General features: G+C 52.6%; 1 protein-coding gene across 9 annotated transcripts in view; it reads left to right on the top strand.

The window, feature by feature from the left end:
- CUX1 (cut like homeobox 1) overlaps nucleotides 1-8,004 on the top strand; it is a 471,463-nt gene that overhangs the window by 427,361 nt on the left and 36,098 nt on the right. The gene's annotated exons all lie outside the window — the stretch shown is intronic.

An 8,004-nucleotide genomic window follows, 5' to 3' on the forward strand; every position in this document is an offset into this window, starting at 1 on the left:
TGGACCCTAGACCCAGGCAAAGTTCCCCAGGGTGGCAGCCCTGCCCCCGAACAGGCCTCCCCCTGTGTGATCCGCCTCCCACGAGGACAAAGTCCAGGCTTAGTCAGGCATGCTAACACGAGCCCCAGCTACTGAGGAGGCCGAGGTGGGAATATCACTTGAGCCCAGGAGCCGGAGGTTGCAGTGAACTGAGATCACACCAGTGCACTCCAGTCTTTTTTTTTTTTTTTTTTTTTTTTGAGACGGAGTTTCACCCTTGTTACCCAGGCTGGAGTGCAATGGCGCGATCTCGGCTCACCGCAACCTCCGCCTCCTGGGTTCAGGCAGTTCTCCTGCCTCAGCCTCCTGAGTAGCTGGGATTACAGGCACGCGCCACCATGCCCACCTAATTTTTTTGTATTTTTAGTAGAGACGGGGTTTCACCATGTTGACCAGGATGGTCTCGATCTCTCGACCTCGTGATCCACCCGCCTCGGCCTCCCAAAGTGCTGGGATTACAGGCTTGAGCCACCGCGCCTGGCCTCAGTCTTGAGTGACAGAGCTGGACCCTGTCTCAAAAAAAAGAAAGTCTAGGAGCTGCACAGCCAGTTTCTTCATCCCAAATTTAGCAATCAGATCAAAACAGAGGCAGAGGGAGGCGCCCGCAGTTAGAACACTGGAGCTCCCTCTCCTTGGAAGGAAACTTCAACAGTAACAAAGCAGAATGAAGGAAATGAAGAGACGTGGACAGGGGTTTCCCGGAGCTTCTCCTCGCCAGGTGCCACGTTGTCCCACTGCCACTTTCTTTTTCTTTCTTTTTGAGTTGGAGTCTCCCTTTGTCACCAGGCTGGAGTTCAGTGGCGCCATCTCAGCTCACTGCAACCTCCGCCTCCCAGGTTCAAGCAATTCTCCTGCCTCTGCCTCCTGGGTAGCTGGGATTACAGGCACACGCCACCACACCTGGCTAATTACTTGTATTTTTAGTAGAGATGGGATTTCACCATGTTGGCCAGGCTGGTCTTGAACTCCTGACCTCAGGTGATCCGCCCGCCTTGGCCTCCCAAAGTGCTGGGATTACAGGCGTGGGCCACTGTGCCTAGCCACCATTTCCACTTTCTAGCCACAAAGGTGTGTGCACTTTGAAGTGTCCTGCAAGTCGTCCATCTTAGGCATGTGTGATAACTCTCTAATACAGATGCATGCAAAGCACTAGGTTACTCTCTGGGCATAGATGGTAGCAATTACACAGACAGCTCCAAAACCATGTTCCCTGGCCCTGCCGGGGTCATGTTTGTATCCCAAGTCCCCCAACAGGCCTCAGGTGCGGGGCAGCCACTGCCTCCCAGCCAGGGCATACCCCCTCGGGCTTCTCCATTTGCTGCTCATCTTGCTGGTCTTCTGACAACCAGTCCATACGCATCACACTGTAGTCTGGATCACACACCCATCACGCCATAGTCTGCATCACACACCCATCACACCATAGTCTGGATCACATACACACCCATCACGCCGTAGTCTGGATCACACACACACCCATCACGCCGTAGTCTGGATCACACACAAACCCATCACACTATAGTCTAGATCATACACCCATCACGCCGTAGTCTGGATCACACACCCATCACGCCGTAGTCTGGATCACACACACACCCATCACGCCGTAGTCTGGATCACACACCCATCACGCCGTAGTCTGGATCACACACACACCCATCACACTATAGTCTAGATCACACACCCATCACGCCGTAGTCTGGATCACACACCCATCACGCCGTAGTCTGGATCACACACACACCCATCACGCCGTAGTCTGGATCACACACAAACCCATCACACTATAGTCTGGATCACACACCTATCACACCGTAGTCTGGATCACACACCCATCACGCCGTAGTCTGGATCATACACAAACCCATCACACTATAGTCTGGATCACACACCTATCACACCGTAGTCTGGATCACACACCCATCACGCCGTAGTCTGGATCACACACACACCCATCACGCCGTAGTCTGGATCACACACCCATCACGCCGTAGTCTGGATCACACACACACCCATCACACTATAGTCTGGATCACACACCCATCACGCCGTAGTCTGGATCACACACCCATCACGCCGTAGTCTGGATCACACACACACCCATCACGCTGTAGTCTGGATCACACACACACCCATCACACTGTAGTCTAGATCACACACCCATCACGCCATAGTCTGGATCACACACCCATCACGCCGTAGTCTGGATCACACACCCATCACGCCGTAGTCTGGATCACACACCCATCATGCCGTAGTCTGGATCACACACAAACTCATCACACCATAGTCTGGATCACACACCCATCACGCCGTAGTCTGGATCACACACAAACCCATCACACTATAGTCTGGATCACACACCATCACACCGTAGTCTGGATCACACACCCATCACGCCGTAGTCTGGATCACACACACACCCATCACACCGTAGTCTGGATCACACACCCATCACGCCGTAGTCTGGATCACACACACACCCATCACGCCGTAGTCTGGATCACACACACACCCATCACGCCGTAGTCTGGATCACACACACACCCATCACGCCGTAGTCTGGATCACACACAAACCCATCACACTATAGTCTGGATCACACACCCATCACGCCGTAGTCTGGATCACACACCCATCATGCCGTAGTCTGGATCACACACAAACCCATCACACTATAGTCTGGATCACACACCTATCACACTGTAGTCTGGATCACACACCCATCACGCCGTAGTCTGGATCACACACAAACCCATCACACTATAGTCTGGATCACACACCTATCACACCATAGTCTGGATCACACACCCATCACGCCGTAGTCTGGATCACACACACACCCATCACACTATAGTCTGGATCACACACCCATCACGCCGTAGTCTGGATCACACACCCATCACGCCGTAGTCTGGATCACACACACACCCATCACGCCGTAGTCTGGATCACACACAAACCCATCACGCCGTAGTCTAGATCACACACCCATCACGCCGTAGTCTGGATCACACACCCATCACGCCGTAGTCTGGATCACACACCCATCATGCTGTAGTCTGGATCACACACAAACTCATCACACCATAGTCTGGATCACACACCCATCACGCCGTAGTCTGGATCACACACAAACCCATCACACTATAGTCTGGATCACACACCTATCACGCCATAGTCTGGATCACACACAAACCCATCACACTATAGTCTGGATCACACACCTATCACACCGTAGTCTGGATCACACACCCATCACGCCATAGTCTGGATCACACACCCATCACGCCGTAGTCTGGATCACACACACACCCATCACGCTGTAGTCTGGATCACACACACCTGTCACGCTGTAGTCTGCATCACACACCCGTCATGCCGTAGTCTGGATATCACACACAGCCATCACGCCGTAGTCCGGATCACACACCCATCACGCCATAGTCTGGATCACACACACACACCCATCACGCCGTAGTCTGGATCACACACACACACCCATCATGCCATAGTCTGAATCACACACACCCATCACGCCGTAGTCTGGATCACACACACACCCGTCACACCGTAGTCTGGATCACACATACACACTCATCACGCCGTAGTCTGGATCACACACACACACCCATCATGCCATGGTCTGGATCACTGTGCAGATGCCTCTTTTGCGCATTTTAGCACCAGCAGATTCAATGGTACACCTGTGGCAAAGACAGAGAAGGGGAGAGAAGAATAGCAGTAGGACCTCAAAACTTAGTACATGAAGTTTAGTCATTACAGGTCTGGGTGGGGTGCGGTGGCTCACGCCCACAATCCCAGCACTTTGGGAGGCCCAAGACAGGTGGATCACTTGAGGCCAGGAGTTCAAGACCAGCCTGGCCAACATGGCGAAACCTCATCTCTACTAAAAATACAAAAATTAGCCACGTGTAGTGGCGCATTACCTGTAATCCCAGCTGCTCAGGAGGCTGAGGCACAAGAATCGCTTGAACTTGAGAGGCGGAGGTTACAGTGAGCCAGGATCACACCGCTGCACTCCAGTCTGGGTGACACAGTGAGGAGCTAGTGTAGACAATTAACAAATGAATTCCTTTCAAAAATAACTCCTCCGCAGAGCAGGCTGGGCTGAGTCAAATATGGGCTCCAAGAGAGGAGTTTGAGCTGCAGAGATCTGGAAAAGATCACGGAAGAGGTCTGAGGTGAGCAGGGTCTTGAAAGGCAGATTGCAGTAAAGAATTTTATAAGCAACAAAACATGCAGAAGGAGGAATGAAGGGCCGGGCACAGTGGCTCGTGCCTGGAACCCCTACACATTGGGAGGTGGAAGCAAGAGGTTGGCTTAAGGCCAGGAGTTCAAGTCCAGCCTAGGCAACATAGTGAGCCCCCCATCTCTACAAAAAAGTAAAATAAAATAATAAAAATAAATGAAGAAGTGAGCATTCAGAATTGGCATGAAGTAGCTTGTCTAAGATCACCCAGCAGGGCCGGGCGTGGTGGCTCACGCCTGTAATCCCAGCACTTTGGGAGGCCGAGGTGGGTGGATCACCTGAGGTCGAGACTTCGAAACCCACCTGGCCATCATGGAGAAACCCCATCTCTACTAGAAATACAAAAATTAGCCGGGTGAGGTGGCGCAGGCCTGTAATCCCAGCTACTCCAGATGCTGAGGCAGGAGAATCGCTTGAACCCAGGAGGTGGAAGTTGCAGTGAGCAGAGATCGCACCACTGCACTCCAGGCTGGGCAACAGAGCGAAACTCCGTCTCAAAAAATAAGACCACCCGCCCAGCAGGCCAGGGGCAGAGCAGAGATGCAAACTGACTGTTTTCTCCAAGGTTTGGGTTATTTCACTAAATGCTTCATACAGAACAGCCTGCCATCATCCCCGCCACAGCTTCCCACACACTGGATGTGTTAAATCCCTAACCAAGAACGTAGTTTTTTACATTCTTTTCTCGGGAGTTAAACAGGAAAGTTGATTTTCTTTCCTCTTGCCCCAGTGGAACCCTCAGGGAATAACACTTGGTGTCAATTTTTGCCCCCTCAAAAAAAAAAACACAAAGCTTTATTTCCTCTTATCCTTTAACTTTAAGGGAAATAGGAGTATCTCAGGCTAGACTGGGCACAGCCTGTAATTCCAGCACTTGGGAAGGCCAAGGTGGGTGGATCACCTGAGGTCAGGAGTTCAAGACCAGCCTGGCCAACATGGTGAAACCCCATCTCTACTAAAATACAAAAAATTAGACGGATGTGGTGGCACATGCCTGTAGTCCCAGCTATTCAGGAGGCTGAAGCAGGAGAATCATTTGAACCCAGGAGGTAGAGGTTGCAGTGAGCCAACATCATACCACTGCACTCCAGCCTGGCGACAGAATGAGACTCTTGTCTCAAAAAAAAATAAAAAATAAAATAAATAAAATAAAAAGGCTGGGCACGGTGGCTCACACCTGAATCCCAGCACTTTGGGAGGCTGAGGCGGATGGATCACGAGGTCAGGCATTCAGACCAGCCTGGCCAACATAGTGAAACCCCGTCTCTACTAAAAGTACAAAAAATTAGCCGGACATGGTGACGGGCACATGTGATCCCAGCCCCTCAGGAGGCTGAAGCAGGAAAATTGCTTGAACCCAGGAGGCAGAGGTTGCAGTGAGCTGAGATCACGCTACTCCACTCCAGCCTGGGCAACAGAGTGAGACTCTGTCAGAAAGAAAGAAAGAGAGAAAGAGAGAGAGAGAGAAAGAGAGAGGAGAGAGAGAAAGAGAGAGAGGAGAGAGAGAGAGAAAGAGAGAGAGAGGAGAGAGAGAGAGAAAGAGAGAGAGAGGAGAGAGAGAGAGAAAGAGAGAGAGAGGAGAGAGAGAGGAGAGAGAGAGAGAGAAGGAAAGAAAGAAAGAGGGAGGGAGGGAGGGAAGGAAGGGAAAGCAAGCAAGCAAACCGCAGTTTCCGTGTGTCTCACAGAATGCCATCACTACGGGGTTAACTCACTTGTCCAAGGGGCACAGTTAGTAAGCAGCAAAGCCAGGTAGCCAGCCCGGGTGTGCCTGCTTCTAAAAAGCCTGTACTCCTGTCCGGGGTCTGGCTGGAAGCAAACCTCAGCTACCCGGCTAGCTTCCCACCTCCCCCACCAAAGTGGGTGGGATGGAGGGTTTCACCCCAACTAGCAGTTTCTCTGCCAAGGAGCTTGAACGCATAGCACCCAGGAACCTGTTCGCAGGAGCCACCATTTCCCCGGCTCCCAAAGCAGCCCCTGGGAAGGCGGAAAGACTTACACACCTTAGAACCTCTGAGGGGCTTCTCGGAACTTTTCCTTTCTGAACCAGAGCTCAGAAACCTTTCAGGACAAGGTTCCGCACTCATTGCACACAGGAACCAAATAACTACATAGCAGATTCACAATCCCTTGCACGCCGCCAGAGTCCGATACCCTGGGCTAAGCTACAGTGGAATCCTCCCCAGGGGAGACCCCGCAGCCGGCACAGAGTAGGCACCCAGAAAACGTTTTTGGTTTGTTTGTGTTTTTTTTCCCCTTGAGACGGGGTCTCGCTCTGTCACCCAGGCTGGAGTACAGTGCCACAGTCTCAGTTCACTATAACCTCCACCTCCCGGGTTCAAGCGATTCTCCTGCCTCAGCCTCCTGAGTTGCTGGGATTCCAGGTACCCGCCACCATGCCCGGCTAATTTTTGTTATTGTTAGTAGAGACAGGATTTCACCATGTTGGCCAGGCTGGTCTCAAATGCTGGGCATCAAGCGGTCTGCCCTCCTCAGGCTTCCAAAGTGCTGGGATTACAGGTATGAGCCACCACACCCAGCCTCAGAAAGCCTTATTGGCTGGGCTTGGTGGCTTACATCTGTAATAGCAATACTTCGGGAGGCCAAGGCAGGAGGATCACTTCAGCCCAGGAGGTCGAGGTTACAGTAAAGTATGATGGTGCCCCTGAACTCCAGCCTGAGCAAACTCGGCCGGGCGCGGTGGCTCACTCCTGTAATCCCAGCACTTTGGGAGGCCGAGGCGGGTGGATCACGAGGTCAAGAGCTCGAGACCATCCAACCCAGGAGGCGGAGGTTGCGGTGAGCCGAGATCGCGCCGTTGCACTCCAGCCTGGGTAACAAGACTGAAACTCCATCTCAAAAAAAAAAAAAAAAAATCATGAGACCCTTTCTCTACAAAATTTAAAAAATTAGCCAGGCATGGTGGTCCTAGCGACTCAGGAGGCTGAGGCAGGAGGATCACCTGAACCCAGGAAGTGGAGGCTGCAGGGAGCTATGATGCCACCACTGCATTTCAGCCTGAGTGACAGAGCGAGACACTGCCTTTGTGTAAAAGAAGGGAGAGAGAAAAGGAAAAAATACAGAATTTGGTGGCATTCCACCCTGCCCCGGACCACAAGCCCCCAGCCAACCTGGCCTTCTGTGGCTCAGAAATCAAAACTGTCACTTTGTCCCATAAGTGGTTCTCTCTCCTGACGTCCTGATGAGGATACAGCGGTTAGCGAGCAGTTTCATGGCCGAATGCAGCCAGCCTTCATTACTGCATGCCGGGCACCCGTGCCAGGCCTGAGTGTGCAAAGACTCAATGGGACCTTGCCTTGCTCTGTCTAGTTGGAGCGGGTGGGGTGGGGTGGAGGAAGAGTCACTCCCTAAGAGCCCTGGCCGGAAGTGGTGGCTCGTGCCTGTAATCCCAGCCCCGGGGGAGGCCCCGGCAGGAAGACTGCTGGAGCCCGGGAGCTCCAGACCAGCCTAGGCAAAAACGTCTACACAAAATGTAAACATTCGCAAGCACAGTGACACACGTTTGGTCCTAGCGGCTGCTCGGGAGGCTGCGATGGGAGGATCACGAGCCCGGGCGTTGGAGGCTACGGTGAGCTGCGATGGCGCCACCGCCCTCCAGCCTGGGTCGCAGAGCCAGGCCTTGTTTCAAGAAGGTTTTCGAAAAATGAGTGGCCAGGTGCAGTGGCTCATAGCTG

This window comes from Saimiri boliviensis, chromosome 20, assembly GCF_048565385.1.
Source record: "Saimiri boliviensis isolate mSaiBol1 chromosome 20, mSaiBol1.pri, whole genome shotgun sequence".
Lineage (NCBI taxonomy): Eukaryota > Metazoa > Chordata > Mammalia > Primates > Cebidae > Saimiri > Saimiri boliviensis.